The 14,574-nt window shown below is 41.4% G+C and overlaps 1 protein-coding gene across 2 annotated transcripts in view; it reads left to right on the top strand.

Annotated features, from left to right (window-relative positions):
- ASTN2 (astrotactin 2) overlaps positions 1–14,574 on the top strand; it is a 981,001-nt gene that overhangs the window by 442,018 nt on the left and 524,409 nt on the right. The window lies entirely within an intron of this gene.

Here is a 14,574-nt window from a genome sequence, read left to right on the forward strand (position 1 = left end):
TCTGTTGTAGTCCATGGGATGTACTTTGGGCTAATTTATGAATTTTAAATGTTCAGGCTAAAGGCCAGGCGTGGTGGCTCACACCTGTAATCCCAGCACTTTGGGAGGCCGACTCAGGTGGATCACCTGAGGTCAGGAGTTCTAGACCAGCCTGGCCAACTTGGTGAAACCTGGTCTCTACTAAAAATACAAAAATTAGCCTGATGTGATGGTGCATGCCTATAATCTCAGCTACTTGGGAGGATGAGGCTGGAAAATCGCTTGAACCCGGGAGGCGGAGGTTGCAGTGAGCTGAGATCGAGCCACTGCACTCCAGCCTGGGGAACAGAGTGAGACTCCATCTCAAAAAAAAAAAAAGGTCCAGGCTAAATCTTTTGTTCTTAACTTATAAAAGCATGGAGACTACATTTCACTTTACATTATCCTGCAGCTTGTAGCTAACTTCATTATAGACTTACTCTACTGCGTACTAATTAGATGCTTACATATCATTCTGCCCCATTATGGTGCACTTCTCAAGGTCAAGGAAAATAACTTATTTAGCTTTTTAATCCCTAGCCCCTAGTACATATTGGACATCTATTAAATGTTTATTGATTTAATTAAGTCTGTGGTCTTAGATCTGATCTTAGCACTGTTCCGGAGCTTTCTAGTGGAGGGTTTATTTCTCTCAATTTGATTAGGGGAAGCATTCTAGAAATTTTGATGTTACCAAGAATAGAGTAGTTTTACTTCTAAGACTGACTTGTACACAGCTTATTGGCTCGTGAACTAGAACTATATCATGGCCCCCCTAACTACCAGTGACTGTTTTTCAACAGCTCCATAGTTGCCTTGGGTCATTCTAAATCACGATGCTATCAGTATTTCTATGGCATCTTGACAGAAAGCTCCTAGAACCCAACTCTCTTACTTTACAATGTTTTTACTCTCACCTTGTCAGCTTTCACTGGGAGGGATGAACTTATCATGCTTTTTTAGGCTATTAGCATTTCCCAAAAGAGGATGTTTTAAAAAGAATAGGTTTATAAAGAGATGGCACTTAGGGTATGAAATAGCGATTACTAGGAACTAAAATAGCTTCACATACACATTCACCTACTGATTCATTGATATTTACCATTGTTTTCATCTTTGATAGAATTAAAGTATATGAGGTTTTAGTAAAGCATGCGCTAAGGTTTCTCTGCATTACATATTTTAAAGATAAAGCAAGGACCATCTGGTTTAAAAGACTATTCTTAAAGAGACACAGTTACTTTGTTAGAAATCAGCTGAAAAGAAAGTCTTGACTAGCTTTCCTCAGAGTTCTGTCCTGTTGACATTGCATCCATGATTTCAGTGGAGATTCAGATGATACAGCTCTCAGACTGGCTGATGGGAACGCATACTCTGGAGTTGGATAGGGCTGCTTTAGAATTCCATCTCTACCAAGTGTGAACTGTGTCGTCACGGTGGCCAAGTTTAATTCTCTATGTTTTCATTTATTTGTCTGCAAAATGGGAATAATAACAGTGCCTTCCTCACAGAAGGTAATAATAATAATCATAGTTCATATCCATTGATCATTTTCTAAGTGCCGAGTACTTCAATAGTATTATTACATTCTTACATCAGTTCCATGAGGTGGTGCTCATTTTTCAGATTCCAAAATAAATAAACAAACCTGAGGCATAGAGGCAATGCCTTCACTAGTAAGAGATGAAGCCACATTTCAATCCCTGATCTGCAACAGGGGATAAAAGATTGCAATCATCACCATTTGAGAGAATCTGCACTATGTAGATTCAGTTTTCCAAGCTGCACTAATAAACCTTGTTTGACATGACATTGCCCAGGCAAGCATATCATGGGCGTTTAGAGAATTAACAAGTTCCAGTCAGATGATATGTTAGAAATTTAATAAATAATAGATCATAATTATAGATAGCCAATAACGCCGCCGTGGAATCACAACAGAGAGATTAGAGGAAAGACTACGTGGAAAAGCAGAGTTAAAGGAAAATGGAAGGTAAGCATTACAGTAGGATTGGAAAGGAAAGCTTGAACGTGCATTGCAAGTTGATTCTTTGATTTTTAATCTGTGATACATTCTTGGACAATTATGAGATCTCACACTAGAGTAGGCAGAACAACTTAGTAGTTAAATGTACAGACTGTGACTTACCAAGGCAGCTACATTTAAAATAACTAATGATAACAAATGTTAGGAAGGATATGGAACAACTGTGGCTTTCATATTTTTATAGTGAGAATAAAAATAAGTATGACCACTATGTAAACCTGTGGAGTGATATCTACTAAAGTTGGAGCTATATATCTCCTATATCTCCTATAGTCCATCAGCTTCACCCATAAGGGTATGTATAACAGAAATATGGAAATGTGTACCACAAGTAGGACTTACAAAAATACGAATAGAAGCACTCATGTGTACTGCTAGAAAGCTAGAAAAAAAAATACAAATACTCATCAGCGAAAAATTAGATAAATTATGGAATAATAACACAATAGAATATCTTTAAGAATGAATATGAAAGAACACAGTAACCATACATAGCACCTTGGATGAATCTAACAAATATAATACAGAATTTTGGAAACCAAACACAAAATAATATTAATATGTTTATATAAAAACAAAAAAACTAGTTTTACTAATTAGTAGAAAACTAATTTATGATGTTAGAAGAAAGGATAGGGATTACTTCTGGGCGATGGAGAGGGTGGTGACATGGGGAACTATGAGTGGGCTTATGTGATGCTGATAATGTTTGATTGATTGCTATGGCTGGTGGTTACATGAGTGTTTTAACTCTGTGAAAATTCACTGAGCTTCACACTTTTCTCTGTGTATTCTATATTTTGATTAAACATAAAGTTTATTGTCCAAGGGCATAGGCTATGGAACTCAAGCAAATTGCCTGAGTGCAAATCTTAGCTCCATCACTTGCTTACTGCAGGAGCTTTTCTGGAGCTGTGTTTTCTCCTTGAGAATAATGGAAATAAAAATCTCATAGCATATATGGAGTGATGAAGATTAAGTGATATATTACATGTAAAGCGGTGAGTTTGCTATGTGGTGAACTCTTTAGAAACGTTAGTTATCATGCTCATTATTGTAACATAGTGACTTTTGTTCTCTTTATCTTTTCATTACTTTCTCATGTTTTTGCTGAAAGGCTACATACAACCTATGGTGCATCTTAAAATCAATAGTTGCTCAGTATTGAGGATTCATATTAACCACTTTGTCATGGGCTTTGGGGGAGACTTAAATGAGTCTATAAATTCCAGTTCAGTATGCTAGGTCTGTGGCTTTATGTACATGGACATGGTTATAGAATGAATGAAGAGTCACATGTGTGGTAAACATAGAGTGCCCTAGGGGACTGGAAAGGATTGGAAAAGAAAGACGTATCTGACTGAGGGAATTAGGCAAATATTTTCAAGAGAGAGAACATTGCCAATTAATCAAGAACTGTGGCTAAGCTTTGGCTTTGTGCAATCTAAGGTGAGGGGGAAGGCTTTCAAGTGTGAGAGGTTGAAGGGCAAAAGAAAACTCTCCCCTGGACAGCTCCCATTCTCCAGCCTATCCTAGCAGGAAGCTGCTGGGAATGAGATTTTTAGCATTTGAGACACTAATGATGCCAGCTACAAAGGTGGAAGAGCGAATCTCTAGCTGAATTGCATACAGATATATTTTAATTCTGAAAAATCTTAGCTGGACCCCTCCTATGTACCAGATACTGTGCCAGGTACCATAGGAATACAGAGATGAATACAGTCCGCCTCTGCTTTCAAGAGTTTCATGACATAGCAAGGAGCATGAAACAAGAGACCAACTTGAGAGATGGAATAAAAGATGCTTGTGGAGGGAGAAGCATGACAAACAACGCTTATTACTGCATACTGGGCCTTCTTCACAATTTCACCTGGAGCAGGTTCTTCTTATAAGAGAAACATGAGAATAGCTATTATAGTTGGAATAATAATCACCCACAAAGCCCAGTTTTGGAGCCCCTCAGTCATTTTTCTGTGATCTCAACTCAATGAAAATGAAATGGTGAAATACTGTTAATTCCTGAACAATGTTGAAAGAATAATGGGATATCAGAGTGCAAGCTGGCATGGCTCACTTGGTGACAGTTTCCACATTGACTTAGTTCTGAATAGAATTAGGAATATCTCCTTGCTCTTTTGGCCTTTCAATTCCAAGTACTGAGAATTTACTGAACACCTACCATATTTTAAACTTAAGTAATAGAGATATAAAAATAAGACAAAGATTTCAGGGCATTAAATGAGTCAAAATTGCAAACAAAAAATGTCATACTTTGTGACAGTTGAAGAAGATAGAGGGAAAGTTCAAGGCAGAGAAAAGACACAAAATCAGAGGTGGTCAAACCCACCTGGAGGTTGAAAGAAGGGACTCACAGCTTCTATGCCAAATTTTGAAGTATTAGCAGGAAGTCACTAGCTCACTGGTTTTCAAAATGTATTCCCTGGACCAGTAGCATTAGCATGACCTAGAAATGTATTAGAAATGTAAATTCTCATATCTAGGATAGTCTGATAATGATCCCCAAAGGTATCATCAGATCCTAACTCCTAGAACCTATAAATATTATGTTGTTTGGAAAAAGGGTCTTTGCAGATGTTACGCCGCATCTTATCATAGGTTGATTATTCTGAATTATCTGGACAGGTCTGAAACACCATAATGAGTGCCCTTAGAAGAAAGAAGCACAGTGAGATGTGACATGCACAGTGGAGAGGCAATTTGAAGATGGAGTTAGAGACCGAGTGAGGCAACCATAAGCCACAGAATGCCAGCTTCCGCCAGAAGCTGAAAGAGGCAAAGAAAAGATTGTTCCCCAGATGCTCCAGAGGGAGGACCACCTTGCTGACACCTTGATTTTTGCCCAGGCATACTGATTTCAGATTTCTGGTTGTTTGAAGCCACCCCAGTTTGTGGTGATTTGTTGCAGCAGCCACAGAATCTATGTAATAATACACCTGCTAAATTAGGTATTTTGGAGGTGGGCCCAGAATTCTGGTTGAAGAAATCCTCAGGTGATTCTAACGCTCACTAAAGTTTGAGTACAAATGCACTTGATATCAAAACAAGGAATGAATCACCTGGCTTAAGTAGAAAACAAAAGATATGAGGGCTTGAAAAGTCCAGAGTGCCAATGGCTTTTGGCATAGTAAGGTTTTTATGTTCCCAAATGTTGGGACTCACTATTCCTGTTTCTTTTCATCCTTCATCTCTGTGTTTCTCTGGTACATTCTGTTTTTCTGTTTTTCTTTTTCAGGCACACTGTCACTGACCTCTCCAGGCGTACAACCACAATTAAGCATTGCCAAAGTAATGAGATGCCCCCTTTCCCAGTGGTTTATGCAGAAGTCCTGGTACTGAGGAACAGCAATAATAGCACATCCTTGCTTAGGTGGCACTGCTCCAAGTGCTTTACTGAAATAAGTTCATTTAATCTTCACTCATTATTAGCTCCATTTAATGCATGGGGAAACTGAGGCACAGAGCGCATTATGTACCTTGCCCAAGGTCACACAGCCAGTAAGTAATAGAACCAGGTTTTGAATCCTGAGAGTCTGACTCTTGAGTCCATGTTCCTCATCTCTAAGCTATGATGCCTCTCTTTGGCCTATTTTGGGATCTTTGCCAATATCCCACATCAATCTCTCAAGAGACAAAGCGCTCCAAGTAGCCAGACCTGGGTCACCAACTTTCCCTTGAAACCACGGTTGAATGAGGGGCACCTTAACCACCTGGTAGGATAGTTCCCCAGTGAAAAAGCAGGACAGGTAGAAAATAGATGTTGAATAAGAAAAACTCAGAGATGTTTTATTCATGGGCAAGGCCCAGGGCCTTGAACTGGCAAAGTGTGGCATGCCTAAGAAGGAACTTTTTTTTTTTTTTTTTTTTTTTTTTTTGGAGACACAGTCTTACTCTGTCACCCAGGCTGGAGTGCAGTGGTGCCATCTCAGCTCACTGCAACCTCCACTCCCCAAGCTCGAGCTATTCTCCTGCCTCACCCTCCACAGTAGCTGAGATTACAGGCATGCACCACCACGCCTGGCTCATTGTTGTACTTTTAGTAGAGATGGGGTTTCACCATCTTCGCCAGGCTGGTTTCAAACTCCTGACCTCAAGTGATCTTCCCACCTCGGCCTTCCAAAGTGCTGGGATTCCAGGCGTGAGCCACCACGCCTGGCCAGGAGGAACTTCCATTTCAGTTTGGCTGCAGTGTAGTGCCCATGGATGCATGGCAGTTGATGATGGGAGAGAAGGACAGCAGACAGAACATGCATGCTCTTTTCTCTCCTCTTCTCTCTCTTTTTTCAGCTGTTAACCACCTGGACTAGCAGAGTCAGCAATGACTCTAGGGGTACTTGAGGGTAGTGTATTCACTCACTGCTCTAGGGTCCCCAGCAGATGTTCCTGTGTGACTGCTCCAGATACTGGAGTCTGGCTTGGGACTAGGCAGCACCCCTAGTCAGATATAGTGCATGCTGGAAACATGGGCCATGTATCTCCAGGTGCAATCCTCAACAAATGCACACCAGGTACTTCTCTGTGTAATGAACATTGTGCTAGGCTCTAGAAGTAGAAAAACCAGAAAGAGGAGTAGTAGGAAAGAGTGTAGAATTAACTTGAGCCAAGTTTGTTCACCTCTTTGAGCCTCAATGTCAGAATCAGGAAGATGGAGATTAGTGTGTTTTTCTCATACGGTGGTTATTAGGATGACATAATGTGTATAGTATTACTAGTACAGTATATTACATGTAACTGATGTTCAATGACTGAGAAGTTTTAGAAGTAGTAGGAATTGTAGAATTATGGTACAGTTAAGGAAGCAACCATATGATGCAGTGTGGTCAGTGATTAAAAGATGTAGTTCATGGTACAGAGCAGTATAAAGAAGGGATGTGTGCCTCCTTTCTCTGGATCACATTGTGCATTGATGGCAAGGGCATTGATGGCAGAAGGGAGGGTCGGGGCACAGGACACGTGGAGTAGGCAGGAGTCAGGGCTAGTCACTCGATGCATTGCATGGGGGCACTTGGCTTGCGAAGGATCCAGGCAGCAGAGTCTAGGGGGAAGGTCCTTGATACCGGTCTTACATCATTTGATATTCAAGATATCTCTCTCCTGTTGGAAGTGAGCAAAATTGACTTCTTGCCTTTGCAGCTCTGCAAGCTTTCATTAATGAGTGTGTGTGTGTATATGTGTGCATGTGTGTGCATGCATTGTAGGCAACCTAGAAGTGTGCTTTCCTTTTCAGTAGGCATGTTGATAGAGGGGTGGCTTCTTCAGGTAGAATCTCAAGTCCATCATGCTTCCTCGAAACTTTTCCTTTTCTCACGGATTACTCACACAAATGTTCCTTTCCCAAAGGGCAACAGAACTTTAATAGGGAACCCACTTACCTGCTTGAAACACAGAAGAGGTATTGGGCAAAGTGAATAGCATGGACACTGGAGCCAAACTGCTTAGGCTCAAATCCCAGCTCCACCACTGACTAGCTGACCTAGGGGTAAGGTAAATTCTGAACCTCAGTTTCCTATCTCAAAGATAACACACCCTCTATCTTTGAATGTTTTTTTGAGAATGGAATGAGATAACACATTTAACCTTTTAGCCCCATAGTCATTAATAATAATGACTAACATTTATTGATCACTTGCTTGATGTCAATGTCTAAGTGCTCTACATGTTTTCATTCTGACTCCTCATGACAACTCAATGATGTAGTTATTGTTACTTACAGATGAGGAAACTGAGGCACAAAGATGTGAAGTCATTCGGCCGGGCGCGGTGGCTCACACCTGTAATCCCAGCACTTTGGGAGGCCGAGGCAGGTGAATCACAAGGTCAGGAGTTCAAGACCAGCCTGGCCAAGATGGTGAAACCCCGTCTCTACTAAAAATACAAAAAAATTAGCCGGGCGTGGTGGCGCGCACCTGTAATCCCAGCTACTCTGGAGGCTGAGGCAGAGAATTGCTTAAACCTGGAGGGGTGGAGGTTGCAGTGAGCCGAGATCGTGCTACTGCACTCCAGCCTGGGCAACAGAGCGAGGCTCCATCTCAAAAAAAAAAAAAAAAAAAAAAAAGATGTTAAGTCATTCATGCAAGGTCACATGGGTAGTATGTGGCAGAATCAGGATTTCAACTCAGGATGTTTTGTGAGTGCTCAGTAAATGCTGGCTGTTGCGGAAGAAGGGGCATTCTCTGTAAGATGGAGGAATAGGTTCATTGGACTTTATATCTTACTCTTTGTTGAGCATTTGGTCTATTAAGTGTGTGTGTTTTTTATGCAAGCAGGAGGTGAAATATTAAATGGGGAAGGGGAAAGACTGTGGGTAACTCACAGCTAGGTTCATGGAATATGGGCATTAGCATTTTCCTGGTACCTCCACATCACTCCTTTTTTTTTTTTTTTTTTTTTTTAAGAGAAAATGAAGCCCCTCTGAGAAACATTACTATAAAGGCCCGCATGCTTCCTCGCAGGTGGATCTACCCTATGCCCTCCACTCTTTCCAGCTCCACTGCCTGTCATTCAGCCAGTGAGCCTAGAGACATACATATTTTTCCCTATTTTAGTTTAGCAATCATAATAAAAGTGAAGTCTATTAGGATGAGTTTCTGCCCAGGCTCGGTAAATCTCTTCAAACATTGTTCAGCACCAAATTTCTGTAAGTCTTCGCCACTGGGGAGACTGTAGCACGCACCAACTGTCAGCTCAGATAGAGGGCTCAAGACAGCCTCTGCTAAGTGAAACTCAAATGGAGACTTTGGAATATAAATATTGAAGTGACCCAGGCTGGATAAAGGGGAACCAGTTAGCTAAGCTTCTATCTCACATGCAGGAGATGCTAAATTATTAAAACTGTAATAAATGTAATAATAAATATTTGATGTTGAATTATAGAAAGCTTTGCAGATACAGTGAAACTGAGAAACGAGTTGTTATATCTGCATTAGAAGTTAAACACTTTTAAAAGGGGACTTCTGATGTTGAGACGAGTCTGCAGATCTTTAGATTAAAGAGAGAGACACCTGAAAGTATGATTTTTGGCACGTATACTGGGCTGGGGGTCAGGATACCTGGGTTTGAAGCCTGACCCCAAGCTGGAGACAGCGATCAGTAGCATTTTTGGGCAGAGGCCTCCCGCTCAGCTTCCTGTAAGTGATCCTTACAGCCATCTTCTGATATTGAAGCTATTTTTATCTCCCATTTCACAGATGAGGAAGCTGACATTATAAGGCTTTAGGCAGCACAGATGGTAAAGGGATGGATTGGAATTTGAACATAGACTTCTGACCTGAAGACCGCATCCATCCACCCATTCATCATTCCACGGCACCTCCCTCACTTCCTGCATGGAAGCCCGTTCTGCTCTGTATTCATCAGGATCGTTTCAGATTCAGGGGACAGAGACCCAATTCAAGTTAGCTTAATGACAACTGTATTGGAATGACATCATGGGAAGGACAAGAGATCAGCTCAGCCACAGGAATGAGGAAGATTGAGGGAGTTAGATGATATTAGGATTCTGTTTTTCCTCTCTGCATCATTCCATGAGGGCTTCATTCTCTTCTATTGTATAACCACTTTCTTTCCGTACTCCCCATCTTGTCATGATAGGGGTTGTGATACTCATGATTCCCCAAGCTTTTTGTGACTCTTAACACCAGGGAGAAATAGTTCTCTTCCCTGAGTCTCCTTTTGAAAAATCCTAGAGAAGTCTGTCACATGTTAGAAGTCCAACCCTGGCTTAGTCATCTATCATTAGGGGACAGGGTCACAATGTACAGATACAGTCATGGAAATAATTGAGAGGACCATGAACTGCAGATCTATTCCAACCCATGTCTTCAAAATCCTCCCTGGATTTTGAAGTTTATTCCTCTAACAGGTTGCACTAAATCAAAGATGGCAGCCATTAACCAGCCTACATGCCAACTCAGATACATGGTTAGGAGCTGCCTAAGATATGCTGGGAAGGTTTCTGAGACTACAAACAGACTCAGCTGGGAAAAGTGTCATGATGAACTCATTTGTCCACCTTCAGTGTTGGACGAGGAGTTGTAACAGAAAGGTCATGTGTTTGCCATCTCTGAACTTGATGGTATTTAGAAGTCCTCCCTATTTCCTATGTCATGACCTCACTGTGTTCCCCTGCAAAATGAATAGATAACTTTTGTTGCTGAGACATGAGAGAAAGGACAGTCATGTGAATGGAGATGCCGAGGATGAATTTGAAATGGAACTGTCTTATCCACAAGTTTCCATCCATCTTTGCTATCTCAGAGGATATATTTGGATAATCTTATCTTGGTGCCAATACATTTCCTGAAATAAATTTCTGGCTTGTAGCAAAGTAAAGGCGTCCATGTAGGTGCTTCCTAGATACTGTCTGGCACTATCATTGTCACTTATATTAAAAGGGAGCACTCTAAGCTATAAACAAACTACCCACATCATAGGGCCCTTGAATTGTGTCCTATAGTTTCAAAGGCTTGTCTAAACAATTATAAACTCACAGACTGGAAGGGACCTTCTGATGCATATTTTCTATCCTCTGCCATTGCATGGACAGTCCTGAGTGATGGAATCTACCTTCTGCTGATAGACATCTCATTGCCTCCTGCTTCGTTGCCTGCCATGGTCTCACAGTGTTTCCTGGAAAGCCTCACTCTGTCTCACCTAAACAGGTCATATTTTCAATTATGCAGACAGCAGCTCAGGGACAGTGATCAAGATAAGCTAAAATGAGAAACCATTCTGCCTTTTAAGGCCCACTCATTGCAGCTGAGTAGAACCATGTTTCCCTTAGCGTATCTCACTCTGCCCAATAGGCATCAACCACCCAGTAGACAACATACACACTCACACACACACACATACGCACACATGCACACACCAGGGTAGTCTAGTCAGAAAGATGAGTTGGATATGTCAATGAATAATTAATTTATCTGTACCTTAGATTTAACTCCTTTCCTTCTCACCAAACAAGGAGACTAATATCAAAGAGGATCCCAGCAAGAAACAGGTGGCATGCTCAGACTTGGGGAGATTTGAAAGGGGACTATGCACAAAATTGAGGGAAAGTTCCAGAAAAGCAACAAGAGATCTGCAGTGCCCTGTGGCGAGTGTCTGGGTCAAGGTGAGGGTGAAGTTACAAAAATATGGAAAGGGAATTCCATGGAACTGTGGCCTTTAGTCAAGGGATACACACAGCTCATGGTGACTCTGCAGCAAAAGAGCCAGGAAAACAAATGTCCCAACTGTACCCAACCACTTCTTACCAAACCTCCTGCTGATGCTGCCATTTGCTGAACCCAGAGAGAAGCCAACTATAAGAGCCCATCAAGTCCATCCATCAAAGTCAGCCTCCTGAGCACAAGGCAGGAGAAGGATAAGCTGAGAGTGAGTTTGGAGGAGCAGATGGAGGAAAGTCCCAAGTTCTTTCATCCTACCTTCAAAATATACTCAAAAATGGTCATGCCTCTCCATCGTCATGGACACTTTCTGACTCAGGACCTCATACATAGTTTCACTGCTTTCAGTCCCCACCACACTCTGTGCACATCCCCAATCCAACCGCTGTACCAAGTGGGCCATGGCTATTTCCTGCTTAAAACCATTTAGAACCCCACCTTCAACTGCCTCAAAATAAAAATCCATACTGTTTCAGCCGGCATTCAATAGCACTTCACAATCTGGCCATCATACCCTCTGGTCTCATCTCCCACCATGTCCCCAGTTGCTATTTCCTCAAAATGCTGTCCACTTTCCATTTTCCTTGCCTTTTCCAGTACGCTCCCTCTGCCTAAAATAGCCCAATGCTCACAGTCCCCAGTGTACCTAGCACACTACTCTTCATCCATTCCAGTCTTACAGAAGCATCACTTCCTCTGAGCTTCCTTTTGAGAATGTGCCCTCCAGAATCATAGGCACCTCATTGGTATGTTCATGCTGCTAAAATATTTTTTCCAGATGTAAAGGTCAGGGCATTGCATTATATTGCACTGGAGCCAATTATAGTTTAGTATCCCTTTCTGTCCTCACCTGGTAATCTATGTGTTTCTGGAGTTCATGGATTGAATCTTAACCGTCATTGCATTCCGAGTTCTAAGCACAGTAAATGGCTCAGAGAGAGGACATAGAAAATTGCAATGACATTAATTTTATGTGGCTCTGTTGGTATGCTCACGAAGATGTTTTGATATTACTACTAAATTGCTTAACAAACACCTTTACACTATCTCCAAGTATCATTCAATCCTCTTACTTATAAACACTCTACCATCAAAACAGCCCTATCAAAATTTCTTGCATCCCAGTGCCTATTGTATTATATTATGACAACACACATTATCTTGCAGTGGTTCCAAATAACACTAGTACTTTGGGGTTAGTAGATGCAACAAAATTAAAAAGGAGGATTCCGTAATTTAAAAGGTTTGAGAAACCCTATTATAAATGAAGTTGCTACATTGATTTCCTTGCTGGCAGGTTTCCCAGGGACGTTAATATGTGAACAAATGTCATAAATCTTTAAGAAATGAAGTCTATTTCTACAATCTCTCCAACACTATTCAAGTAGGAGCAAGTTCAGGACCAACATTCCTGAAGACATCAAGTAATACCAGATTAGTCCATCATGGCTTAGAGGCTATACAAGTTAAACCAAACATCAGAAAATGGGGGATTTGGTTCCAAGGGGTATCTTTCAAAGCACACACACATATTTTGGGAGTGGGCAGAGGGAACCAGTCTCTCTCCTGTTGGCTTAGTCAGGCTGGTCAACCTCTGAACTCCCTGTTTAATTTCCTTGACTCTGCAGAAGACATAGGGTCCTCACTGGGAAGGCAGTGTGTGGATAGGATGCCCATGCTGGGGTATTCCAGAGAGAGAACAAGTCCCAGGTGAGTAGAACTACAACATTTCCTAGAATTGACAGAGGAAGAAAAGTAAGTGAGACAGAGTAGTGAAGAAGAAGCAGCCCTGCCAGCTGAAACCCTTTAGCTTAACGCATCCCATCAGCGGTACAGGCTATGGTGCTAAATGTTCTGCCTCAAATCCCAGCTCTACCATTCACTATGTGGGTAACAGTGGACAAGTTAACACCTCCCACTGCCTCATTCTCCATATGTGCAATATAGGAATAACCCTAGCTATCTTGTGCAAATGCTATTGAGAATCAAGTGAATTGATGCATGATGCATTTAACATAAATATATTGGCTACTGTTGTTGTCATTATGTTACGATTATTGAGTCCAGATTTTGATCTGTTGTAGGAATCCTTCATTAGGATATTTTTAAACTCATGCCTTTCAGAAATGATTGTGACTCTTGTTTTGTGCATACTCTACTTGCGCTTCCTAAGGTTTTGCTTCCAATAAGTGTTTATTAAGTACATGATGATTGAGTCATTGGAGTGAGACTCAAAGATGCTTCCAAAAAGAATATGAGACGGATAGCAGTGTTTTTCACAATAGCTAAACATGGAAGCAACTCAACTGTCCATCAACAGATTATCTAATAGAATATTATTCAGCCCTAAAAAGGGACATTCTGACATATGCTACAACATAGATGAATCTTGAGGACACTATGCTAAGTGAAATAAACCAGGCATAAAAGGACAAACACTGTATGATTCCACTTATATGAGGTACTTAGAGTAGCCAAAATCTTAGAAACAGAAAGTAGAATAGTGGTTGCCAAGAGTTGGGGGAGGGGTAAATGGAGAGTTATTGTTTAATGGGTATAGAGTTTCATTTTGCAAGATGAAAAGACTTCTGAAGATAGACGGTGGTGATGACTGCCACCAATATAAATACACTAATACCACTAAACTATACCTTAAAAGTGATTAAGATAGTAAATTTTATGTTGTGTGTATTTTACCAAAATAAAAAATGGTGGAAGCCTGGGTTGGGGGAAGAAATAAGAGAAAAACGAATGGTTTTGGGGGAAGGGTGCATGACCATCCCTGCCAGTTCTAGCAAATTATGCCACACCTTAAAGGCATTCTAGATGCAGAGCCCCTGGAGCATACAATATAGCTCCACAATACACCTCTCCCTCTCTCCTCCCCTTATAGCATCTTTCAGCCCTGCAGTCTCTTCCTAGGTGTGGCCAGATTGAGTTAACTGTGTTGAAATGGGGTAGCCTGGGGAGATTCATGACATGGATCTGGCTGGATTCACACACTGGACTTCACAAGTTCTGGGGGCTGAGTCAGCTGTGCAGGTCTCTGGTCCAGTGGGGTAAATATGGCATCTAGAAGGCATGGTTGGCCTGGTCTTTGGGAGGAAATTTTGGTTTCCTGTGAAAGCTGAGAATACAATAGATCAAGAGGGAAATCTTCACTTCCTTCATCTCCAAACTGGGTTTTAAAGAGGGGGATTTTGTCCCCCAGCAGACATTTGGCAATCGGTGGAAACATTTTTAGGGGGTTATAACTGGGAGGGTGCTATTGGCATCTAGTAGATAGAAGTCAGAGATATTGCAAAACACCCTACAATGCCC

The sequence above is a fragment of the Theropithecus gelada genome, chromosome 15 (assembly GCF_003255815.1).
Source record: "Theropithecus gelada isolate Dixy chromosome 15, Tgel_1.0, whole genome shotgun sequence".
Lineage (NCBI taxonomy): Eukaryota > Metazoa > Chordata > Mammalia > Primates > Cercopithecidae > Theropithecus > Theropithecus gelada.